A 12,786-nucleotide genomic window follows, 5' to 3' on the forward strand; every position below is an offset into this window, starting at 1 on the left:
TGTCAAAGGTAATGCACATTTTATATATGAAAGCTCTGTGGCAACGCACTTTGAAAAAATTTCGCACTTTGAAAAATTTTTTCAAAGTGCGTTAAAATTGGGACAAAAGCAACGCACTTTGAAAAAATTTTTCAAAGTGCGTTAAATTTTGGACACACTCAACGCACTTTGAAAAAATATTTCAAAGTGCGTTGAGAGTGTACATCAACATTTTTTACCATGTGAACATTTAACGCACTTTGAAAAAAAATATGTATAAAACAAAAAACTCTATACTTAGATTTTAGTAATTGAGAGAATCAACTTTTATTAATTGTATCTTTCGAAAAAATTTTTGATTTACATGTATTCATTTAACCTCATTGGGAACAAGGAGAAGGCAAGGAGAACCTCCCGGTACCAATGCTTATGCAACACCAAAATATATACCGGTATATATTTGCATAACTGGTATGACGTTGAAAACTTTAAATAAATTTTGGTTTACATATATAAAATGCATGCAAACTGCAAAACTAAAGTAAAACATTTAGAGATATATAATTTTCAAAGTATGGAAAAATCAAAATCGCTCACTTTCACATCCTGTAGTGACCTCATCACCAAAGAGTTATCAAACAGGTTCAATTATTTATCATACCCAAGATTTGCAAGAATATTGCCCAAGCCATACATATTTTTTCAAAGTGCGTTGATTTGGTCCCAAATTTAACGCACTTTGAAATTTTTTTTCAAAGTGCGTAATTTTTCAAAGTGCGTTGTAACAAAGCTCTAACTTTTCTCCATATAATGATATGAGCAAAGACTTTTTTATTGAAAATTTGTCGCGGGTATTGCACTTGATAGATATGAAAGCTTTAATATACATGAGTGAAATTCCTTTCTCTCCTCCTTTAAAATAAGTTACCAATTTAAATATTGTTTTTTTTAAAGTAGGTCAAAATTTCAAGATCAAGGTCAATGGATTAAAAATCTTAGCATTTTTAGAAGGTCTCTTTGCAAATAACGTACATGGTATATCTAAATATGAAATTCCTCTCTCCTTTTATTCAATAATTATGACCAAGTTTATTTTTTTGTGATAGACAGACTAATAGACTGACAACAAGAGAATGGAATTTAATTTTCCCTCATTTAAGCGAAAGCGGGGTACCAAAAAATTGTGTTAGAAGCTTAAGAGCTTCCCTTGTCATATGAACTCGAAGCCTTATTTATGACACAAGACTTTCGAAGCAAAACTAACAAATGGTAATTAATTTGATTTTTAAAAAAGGTAAAATTTGATAAATAATAACTAGTGTACGTATTTTGCATCTATTTTTATTTCAAATCAAAGACTTCAAATAACTAGTTTTCTTGAAATCCAAAGACATCTTCTATACAGCACGTGCATCCTGGACGACAGTCAAAACAACACCCAGGAAAGAAATCTGCAATAGGCGAAATATTCATCAATTTATTTACAAAAAAAAAATGTTAACATCTCTATTATAAAATCTTTTACAATGCTTAATTAATGCATTGAGGATTGCAGTCCGCCCAATCAGTGTCTTATATTTGAATCCACATTTTCAAAATTGTATTGTAAATGTGTACTGTTATGTCTCTCAAGATACCAAGAAAAAAAATGAAATACTTTTGTTATAATAAAAAGTTAGATTAGAAATTGTATAAATTGGATCAAATTTAAGATCAGTGTCATGAAGTCAAATAAAATCCTATTCGGAAGGTCTAATAATATTAAATACACAAATGAGAAAGTATGAAATCCTTGCTTTTTCTGGAGCAAATGTAACAGTCTAAATTAGTCGTTTTAATTAAAAGTGCCAGTAATTTTGGTTGATGTCACGAAATCTGTATAGAGATTTATATATTTTCTTTCATTTAAATGTGATCAGGAAATGTACAAATCTTTCAAAAGAACATCAGATTTAATTTCGAGGTCATGAACACAAGATAGGAAAATCCATTTATTTATTAATCTGGAAAGTTCTTGTTACAAGCAAGTGTTTGTCAACTATGATTAGAATATATTGTCTCGTTTGAAAATTTTTATGTATCAAAATTTGAAAAGTTTGACGAACGTCAATGGATGCTGTCACAATTAAGATAAGTAGCCATAAATAATTCACATTTTAAATCAAATGTGTTTCAAGTAAAGGTTATAACCAATATCTTTTTTTTTAAATGTCAAATCCTGGGTGATCAAATTTTATTGTATATATGGAATAAAGACATACAGGAAATATGTGAAATAGGAAAGTACCCTCTATTTGAAAAGTTGTTACAATGGACAAATTTGCTGTGTCAGAAAGGTGAACAAACATACAGACTGACAATTAGGTAGTTTTAATGCCCCCTCTCTTTGGCAAAATCGAGGGAAAAACATTGCGGATGATCATCAGCAAATATGTTTATTGTACGGAGGAGTATAAAAAAATTGGTGGGCTAACGCCATAAAATTAAAACGGCATAAGGTACACCGAGGAATTTTAAAATAACTAGTTAGCATCATTTTTCTATCTATAGAATAAACCAAAAATTATCAATTTTGTTAATGAAAAAATGAGAATATTTTTTAAGAAACGGTATGCCCAGGCTGTGCAGCCTCGAACACAACGTTTTTTTTTTAGACCCAAGCGCAACTGAAAAAAACAGTCTTTTGATACGAATCTATGACAACCAAAAATCCCAATAATTGAGGTAGGTTTTGGCACACTATTTCTGCATAAACTATAGAATTTTTACCTCTTTCTCGGAGTTCTATGAAATTTCGTCGTAAATTTTACATGACGAGTTTAAACAAATAAGGCTTTGAAAATGGCCTTCAAAAGGGAGAGGCGTTTCTTTTTCCAACATTCTATAACGTTTTGCCTGTGAAGAAAAAAACGGTATAGACAGAGGGAATGTTTAAACAGCTGGCTACGGAAAAAATGATGTTCATCCAGAGTAGTTGTTTTGAATGCCATAACTGATTGAGAGAGAAATGGAAAGTACAATTAATGCTGATTTGTAATCAAGGCGTGAAAAATAAATAAAATAAAAATAAAATAAATCACTTAAAAATGACGTTGAACATGTCTTGAAGATATTGAGCTAAAAAAAGCAAAATGTGCTGCCACTATCATGAGTATAAATCCCTTTGCAATATAACTTGCATTGAACACCACTGTTCATTGCATTGTAAAGTCCTGTGATCAAGATGGGTTTTCTCAGCTCCGGGGAATCTCATCAAAGTAAGTATGAGGTGGAAGAAGCGGACATTGAAAAACTATGCCGTTTTCGGACGTCATGAAACTAATCGGCTAATGTGGTTTTATTTTTATAATAATTAGACAAATAATAAACGTATCAGACTAAAAATTTCATCATTTCTTTTTATGGCTGATTTTTGTTCCTTATAAATTTTGAAAGCACAGGCTATTTATTACCAATTTTATAGCCTCGGTCCATGAACTTTTTGATAATCCCTCATACAAAGGATTATTAAAAAGGAGTTGAAGTAGCATTACTTTTTCAATGAATCTGCATACAAACACGCGACAGTGTCACTTGTCTGGAGAATGTACGGACAATGTATCAATCAAATACTAAAACAGGCATCGCATACAAGTTAACGGCCTTTTATTTAATTGCAAATGATATCTTATTTGAGAACAAAAGACATTTTTCCTTGTACAAAATGTGATTTTATCAGCCTCTCACTGACATTGACAAGTGCATTGCGATCGATGCATCGTTTATATACTGTTGTATGGGATTTAACAAACGACAAAACTGCATGTAATAATAAGTTAGTATGTAGTATACAGCTATCCAGCTGTTTGAAATAGCAATTAATTTCATTTTGTGGTATTTTGAAGACCTTATATTATGTGTGACGTTATAGTAAACATTTCCCGTACAAATTAGGCCCCGCCTCCTTACTTTAATCTTAACTGTGCTGCGTATCTGGAGTATCTAAAACATTTCTGAAACTGTGGACAGAAGATTAAAATGTGGCTTTCGGGATTCTCTAGATGTTTTAAAATAACATTAATTACTGCTATGACTATTAGAAATAAGAAATATTTTCCAGTTGTTACTTTTTTTTTACATGTTACATTTTTACTATTTGAAAGCTAATATTAATGTTATTTTACAATTGTTACTTGTTTTATTTCATAATATTATTTTTATTTTATAATTGTTACTTTTTTCATTCACACCCTCTGATTCCTTGTCCGATTGTGAAAGCATGCATTCGATGAAACTAGTTTCATTTTTGAATATTACTTATGGTAGGGTAGGATGATATATTTTCTCACCAATATTAGATTTTTTCTTAATGTTTGACTAACTTTTTTCGGGCGTTTATAGAATAGTTGGATAATTTTTTAAGTAATATCATTTCCATGCAGAAATATTTAATTGAAATCAAATATTTTCAATTATGAATATCTTGTTCAAGAAATAATACATGAAATGAACTTTTCACAAATACTGATTTATAACTCTTCTGATCACATTGTTTGGATGATAATTAATATGAATTAAGCATGTTCCCTCTTACCATTGTGAGTAGCACTGTTGATAGCTGCACCTTCAACGCAGCCTGAAAATTCATGAACTATAAAAAAAAAAGGAAAAGCAATACAAAATAGTCCAGACATTCCTTATGTCCTCTCTTAATTCGTTTTTAACCATTTTCCTCTATCTTTATCCATACTATGTTGCACATTAACTTGTCGTAGTAGTTCTTAAAGACTATATTAACTTTCCTTTTACATGTATCTTTACAAGGGTTGATAAAAAAATTCGAAGACGGTGTTGAACATTTTTTAAAAGAAATCTGTTAACAATATTTAAATAAAATAGTATAAAACAAATGCTGCTATGATACACGTAATTTTACAAGATTTTATTAGTGTAAAACATAAAGGATGGAGGATTAGTTAGTATTTTATCTTTATATTGTGTGATCTCTTCGATAATTTTCATCCTTTTTTCTTCTCATTCTATCTAAACGATGCCCCGTACAAAGTTTAACTTTTTTGGCATCATTCAAAGAAACACATGATTACAATATTTATTATATTTTTAGGGAATTAAAGAGACCCAATGACACAGATCTGGTAAAGAAATAATAATGCTCAATAAAAATGCATCAAGTAAATAAACATATTCCTCTATATTTTTTACGTTTAATAAGTAAAGTTTTATTCTCAGCTATGTGGACCGAAAGGGAAGATGAGATATTAGTAGCTTCTTAATATCTAATATTTAAGAAAACAAGGTAGTTGTAAACATATAGAAAAGGTAATAAAGATGTCCATAATGAAAGGGTTCCCTTTACTCAGTACCAGTTTTATCACATTGATCAGCTGTGTGTCACGTGATTTGTGTAAAAATAGAATTGTAAACTGAATAAATAAATTGAGGCTAGTGTAACCGCATACTCGTGCTTTAGGGGAAAATTAATTATACACATTACTAAAGGTTAATACTGTCTACCGTAAAAGTGCTGTGAGCTAGTTTGTATTATTTGGGAAGAATTTTTAAGAAAACGGGCGCTTTAGATGGCGATTCGGCAGGAATAGTGGCTCACAAAAAGAATAAAAAAAAAACATTTATTTCTAATATTTTTTTTTTCAAAACCAAGACATTAATTGTGTTGTAGGTAATTGTATAGTTGACAAATATTAGGCTGAACATGTTTGAATTTATTAGAATATGCCAACCCGAAGATAGCCGTACCAATCAAATGCTGCAAAAATCAGCTCTTTTAAAGCCATTTCTCGTTAATTTTGTTGCTTCTGGGTCCTCTCTCCATGATTTTAAATGCAGGGTATTTTAACAGTTAAATTAATTGAAGTTTTTTTTTAATGAAGAGGCCACCCAAAATACCAAAAAAAATTCCCGTTTAGTTTCTGGGAGAAAATAATGAAAAAGTTAAAGTGTATAGGACTGTTGCTTTAAATACCCATTATCTATAGTGTCCCGGGTGGATCAAGTGTTTTGTTGCTGGATTCGAGTTCCATCTAAGCAAAATTTTAGGTTGGAATATGGTGAAGTTTTTCTTTTTGTTTTGATTTCTTTTATACTGTAAAGTATTAATTCGGTAGTAAATAATAATTCTTTGAATAGAGTTCTAAAGTATATTTTATAAATCATTTTGAATTGATTTATTTCGAAATGCATTGATATTCAGTCATTTATAGTGTTAACGTTGCTGAATAGAAATAAGTACGAGGGCTGTCCGTAAAGTTCGTGGACAACATTGATAATTTCGGACAATCATTGACAAAATAAAGGAAACTATTATTTTCATTAAATTCATGTTTCTTTTTAGAATTATGCAAGTTTTCAACAAAGCACAAATAGTTATATTTTTATCAGATACAAAAAAGACCCACACTCATACCCGGAGCACTTAAACGAAAACTCTTGACGTTACCCGACGTCAAAAGCTAAATACGAGCACATGTAACTTTTCTCAACATAGTCTCCGTTTAACTTAATACATTCTTACATCGTTTTAATCAGACTTTGACAACGACAAGTAATAACTGTGGAGGATTCCCAGCTGATTACGTAACCAAAGGCAAAGGGCGAGCGATTTGTTAATACAATTTAAAAGATAAACAAATAAGGTAATTTATTTTCCTTATTATTCAACACTAAACTATTTGAATTTGATTATTTTTATTTTAGTTATTCATTCTCAAAAACTACTGAATATGTGTTGTCCATGTCATGCGCAGTACAGTTAAGGTGACAAAAGGAAATTCGAGAATGTGAATTTTTCAGATAAAAAATACAATCTTTACAAGGATTGGTGATTTGTTTACGACTTTACTGATTTAAGAAAAATGCAGTTTGGTTCAAATCTACATCTTGAGGACATTTTGATTTTTTTATGAAGACTTGTCACGTGATGTCGGCTTAATCATTCTCTCTATGCGTTCGAAATTCACCAACTTTTACGATATGATGTCACAATGACTAGTGCAATGAATTGTTTATATGTTGATTTGTGGGATTTCACAAACGACAAAACTGCATGTAATAGAAAGTTTTGGTGTAATTCGACAGTTTGAAATAGTATATGATTTTATTCTGTGGTAGTTTGAACGTATTCCCTATTAATTAGGACCCGCCTCCTTAGTGTAGCCATTTATCCCCGTTCAGAATTGACCCTTTTTACAAATAATCTTTAAATTTATATTTTAAATTTGTTTTATCAGTTATTTTCATTGAAATTATCTCTGAATCTTTATTTACTGTTGGTTTATCACTAAATCATTTACAAAATTACATAGTGACATTCTCGGGACAATTGCTGTGAACTACAATGGGACAGAGCGTTAATACAAACACTCATTTCTAATATACCTTCATGTAATTATTTAATTTTTCTTTCTGCTATGTGCAACTTATCGAAACTTTTTTCAGACTGTAATATTCTCAACACATGTCATTTAATCACTCAATTCACTAATTGTTGTCAAAGAACTCTTTTATACCAGTATATGAATTGTATGCGTTAGTCCGGAGGCCTGACGAATTACTGGCCACTTACATCAGTATTCTCTACTTGTTTTTCATAAATGTTGAAATTGTTGACAATCAAAAAATTACATGCTTTTATTTATAAACCCGGAAACTTTATTACCCGTTACTTTGGATTTCTAATATATGAAAGAACCTTATAAATACGCCTTTACAAATTCCGGCCAACGAAACCACTCATTTTCCTGCCATTATTCCCTATTTTCCGATGAAAGACATATACTTTTTTCGGTCTAAGCTGCGCGGTCATACTTATCTGCACTGCATGGCAAGCAAGTTGTAAATCAAAAAATGTATATACATCAATTGATCTAATGAACGATACTTATCAAAACATACAATTTTTCTTTATCTCTAAGTTGTACATATCTATTAAGTCATCTTGCATCATTTTCGTAGCAGAAAAACATAATTGTTATAATTATCTATGATGCAAAATTTTTCCCTAGAATACGAGGGGCATTTCAAAAGTTCTGGCAACTGTTTAATAAAAGATAAACCGTTTAACGGAAATTATTGAGATTGATATCATTTGAAAGATCAGAAAAATATATACATATTGTGACGTCACTTTATAATTTTTATGACGTAATAACTCCGAAAATGACGTCAGAATACAGAATGTTTAGCATACTGACCATAAAAATGACGTAACAAAAGACACAATTTGATCAAATTAAAATTTTCAAGACAACTTTTGCTCATTTCTCGGACGCAGGTTAACGGACGCAAATGCCAGTTGGTGGAATGTTTACATAGACTACAATCTATCATATGGTATTTTATTTTGGAGATCTTCTTGTTCTAAAATGGTTTTAGCGAGTGTCAAAATTAGCATGGTTTTATCGAATCTCGCTCAAACTTTTGCGTAAAAGATACCTAAATGTAAGTTTAATAATAAAAGTTGACAATCAAAGAAAAATAGGCGATGGTGTTACAAAATTCGATGGCATTAATTCGTCAGGTGTTTTAACCAGATTTGTGGGATCGATGAAGGCTCAAGAGAAGTTAAGTTTAGTATGCCCAATATTTTCTCATAAAATCCAAAATGGCGGCGGCGCACTTGTAACCCCACCGTACCTCCACATATTCGCAAATTTTTATGCATAGAAAATAAATAACACTTTATATGTCTGAGTAACTCATATTCATTATTTGGATTCAAAAGTCAAAAGCAGTAATGAGTTTTGGGGCGCCGAAGTTAAATTTATATGAAAAAATACGCACAGAATCCAGTCGGGGACAAGATTTAGTACATTTTATTCGTAAACGGTAAGAGTCCTGGTACTCAAAATATATTTGATGAAAACTGCATTAATAAACTTCAATGTAATACAGAACATGTTTTATTTCAAACAATGGAGAGCTATATAAAAGACCGAAAAGCCAGCCGTATCATGTAAATAAAAATCTTAAATGAATGTCTATGATAGTATAATCGGACATAAACCGTGCTCGTAAACAAACCATACAATGAATAATGGAATTGCTGATAAACAGTATCATAGTCCTACTCTACCTCTTTTCAAATTAAAATTTTCATTGAAATATTTTTTTTCAAATAAGCGTTTGACAGAACTTTTACGATCGTCTCATGTAGAAAAAAACGCGACTTTTCAGTATGCTAAACATTCTATATTCTGACGTCATTTTCGGAGTTATTACGTCATAAAAATTATAAAGTGAGGTCACAATATGTGTATATTTTTCTGATCTTTCCAATGATGTCAAACTCAATAATTTCCGTAAAACGGTTAATCTTTTATTAAACAGTTGCCAGAACTTTTGAAATGCCCCTCGTACGTCTCATTTTTTTAATGAATAAATTTACAGATGATACATGTATTTTATCACAGAATTTTAAATGTTTCTTTTCTCATGTAATACATTTTTAGTGAAACTTTTATGTATTTTTGTCAATCAATACATGTAAATAAAAAGAGAATGTTTATCATATTTGTTTTATGGTAACAAATTAAAATGATTTTAAAATAAACAAGATAACCTGATAAACAGAAAATAAAATTTAACTCAAATACAAAAGACGTGAAATGCAATAACTGCTTCAAGCATTTTTACATGAAAGGATGCAGTCACGAATAGATAGAATTCAAGTCTAGACAAGTATAGGTTAGACACATCAAAATTATCAAGAATACCTACTGCTCTGTAACAATTAACGTTTTGCATTATGAACCCATACGGGGTGAAAAATAATGGAAATTTAGTTCAAGAAAAAAGTTGGAATATTTTGTAAATCACCGAACCACGCTTTTAATCGTTCCCTTACATGTTAGTAGGACATAAGAGATTTGTTTAAATTTGATTGTTGTTAAAGGTAAAGGCACATGATGTTACCAGGATAAACTGAACAAATGACATAATTTATTCTTAATTAAATTGATAACTTACCAGATCCGAAAATGCCTAAAATGGAAACAATATAAGTGTCATTTCTGTTATTAGAACGACATCGGAAAGATATCACCAATACATTTATTCTTATTAATTAGAACGTAAATTTAAATCAAAACACAAAATTAAGATTTATTTTATCCAACTAGATATTTTATAAATCGCAATTGGTTTATATAACATCAACAAACATGTGCAATACTGTATTAAATTCTAAAATAAAAAAAATACTTCAATTGTGTTTATTATGAAATAAATTTCTCTCTATGCTTTATTTTTTTTCTTAACACGCGACGTTGTTATACGTAAAAAAGGGAGAGGGGATAAAAGGCGACAAAATTATTAATTTTACTTACATCATGTAATATATAGAAAAATAAAACATTTCGGGGGTTATGTTTAAAAGATTCATAGACTTATTTCTTAAAACTCAAGCTTATCCATGCATATTTAAGTCCTCAATAAAAAGTGTATAAACACTTCAACATGTTCAAGGGAGGAACACTAAAATCGTTTACTTTTTGATGAAGTGTTTGGTTTTTTTTTTAACTCACAAACCGAAATAAAACAAGATGAAACTAATGAATCTGTACTAAGAAATCAAAACCTCAAAATAAATTGTGTTCCAAAGTTGTTTATTGATTAAAAGAAATATTTTTAAAAAATCTAAATAATAGAAATGCCAGCTTTCAACATGCACAGTTTATAGAGCTACCAGGGTTTGCAAGATCAGCAAACATTTTAGCGCATTTTGACGTCATTTTATTTGTGACGTTATTGTATTCAATTTTGACGGCAGTCAAGGGTACTGCGACGTACCTTTGTTCGTTAAAAGGTATGCGCAGACCAAGTAGATCGGCCCTCGTTAATATGATTGGTTATTTGTTTCAATTTTCTTTAAAAGTTTTTGTGCAAATATTTACAATAATAAAAACCAACTTACAGAATAACAAAGCGAGAATTACAAACGTCTTCATATTGGTATCCCTGAAAGATGTTATGACTGTTGAGGAGATTTGTACTTTATTATATACCCATGATTTTATTGATGAAGAGGTGTGATTGTTTTCTCTAAACAAGAAATAGAAGGTCAACATTTCATCAAATTCACTCCATTCAGCAATATGTTAATTTTTTTTTTAATTATTGAAAAAAAAATTAAGTTAAGCTGGGAATTTTATCGGTTTTGCCTGCTGAATGACCTTGGATATATGTATATAAGCAGAAAAGACGCAAAAACACAGGGAAATAACACCTAAGTTTATCAAAGTACAATTGTCCCCTTATTTAAATACAGAAAGTTTGATAAATCGATGGAATTTCCAACAACAAATCGTCAATCATCATTAATAACATTAGCAGCAGTTGAAAACGATGGAAAGGACAGGGGCACTTAAACAATAATTACTGGGCCCCTTTTTGGCGCTGATTTACTTTAGAATGTATTACCGAATCGTTCTCTTTTGCAATAGTTAAACACTTTTCAATTATTTCTAATTAAAAACTTGATTCAAAATACCTAGTTTACTGTTACATCCCAAACATTGCATAAACATGTTACATGTAACGTTTGATCACAGGGTTTGTTCCCGGCGTATAATAATTATTTATTAAAAAACATATTATAAACGGTAATTGTTAAATAACATTATTTTATTATTACCGTTTATTATTTTTTTTTTAAATAAAAAAAATACAGTCCCTGAAACGTTCTACTTTTCCATTTTTCCGTTCGCTCACCATTCGTTCAGCGTTCTTTCACCGTTCGTTCAGCGTGCATTCACCGTTCGCTCTTCATTCAGTTTTGTGTTCACCGTTAACCGTGCGCTCGCGTTCACCCTTCACAAAACGTTCACCGTTCGCTCTTCGTTCCGTTTACTTTGCGTACACCTTGCGTTCACCGTTCACTTATCGTTCAGTTTTCATTGTCGTTCGAAACTCCGAAGTGAAAGGACTAATCTTTTTGATGGTAAGGCTATACACTTTTTTTAATTGAAAAACTAAGATATCTTTCTTGAGAATAAATACTTCACTGCAAAAAGTATCTACTATATAAATATTCATTATTCTAACTTAGCTGTTACTTTATACATAAAATTCTCTTGGAAAATTATACAATAAGTACCTACATGTATGTAGAACGATGCTAAAATATTTAATTTAAATAAGGGCAATGTACAAATCCTTCAAGCATGGCAACATTTTGTTGTAATGTAAAAGACGACAATTCGTTGAAAGAATTATTTTTAACACATATTTTAAAAAACTGCAAGAAAACACAATAATAGAACTACATGTAGGTATGAGAATTATGAACGGTACTGCAGATATTCAGTGAATCAAATAACTTTAGAGTGAATCAATTTGATAGTGTGATTTTAAATTTTAGAAAAGACCAACCTTTTTAAAATGTAATACATTAGAATTTTTACGAGTCCCCACCCCCACCCCGGGGGAGGAGGGGGGAGGAGGGCGCTTGTTCTCCCGAAATCAAATTTTTGGTATTTTCAATATATCTTAATTCATGTTTATTGTGTATTGTAACACAGGAAAATCAGCCTTAAAACGAAATTTCATTAAAACAGTCATTAAACAATAGTATTTCTAAATATACATGTGCCGGCAGTAGTACTTTAAATTGAAAGAGAATATGTTTCAAATTCAATTTCAAGCTTAATCCTTCCAAGTATATATTATCATTATTTATTTTTTTTCTGCTGAAATGCGAAAATCAGATCTAGAAATTATAGGAAAAAAATATTAAACCTACTTTGAAATACTAATTGACTCTTTGCCTTCGGCATCTTCGGTGAAACAAGA

The 12,786-nt window shown here is 30.5% G+C and overlaps 1 long non-coding RNA gene across 1 annotated transcript; it reads right to left on the reverse strand.

Annotated features, from left to right (window-relative positions):
• Positions 1–1,304: 1,304 nt before the first annotated feature.
• On the reverse strand, positions 1,305–10,971 carry LOC134282338 (uncharacterized). The gene is made up of 4 exons (XR_009995270.1): positions 10,910–10,971; positions 9,964–9,978; positions 4,553–4,609; positions 1,305–1,430 (listed from the first exon to the last, which is right to left on the reverse strand). It is a non-coding gene; the product is annotated as an uncharacterized LOC134282338 (long non-coding RNA).
• Between the last annotated feature and the right edge of the window lie 1,815 nt (positions 10,972–12,786).

Source organism: Saccostrea cucullata, unplaced genomic scaffold, assembly GCF_032062105.1.
Source record: "Saccostrea cucullata isolate Sc308-1 unplaced genomic scaffold, CSIRO_AGI_Scuc_v1 ctg9582, whole genome shotgun sequence".
Taxonomy (NCBI): Eukaryota; Metazoa; Mollusca; class Bivalvia; order Ostreida; family Ostreidae; genus Saccostrea; species Saccostrea cuccullata.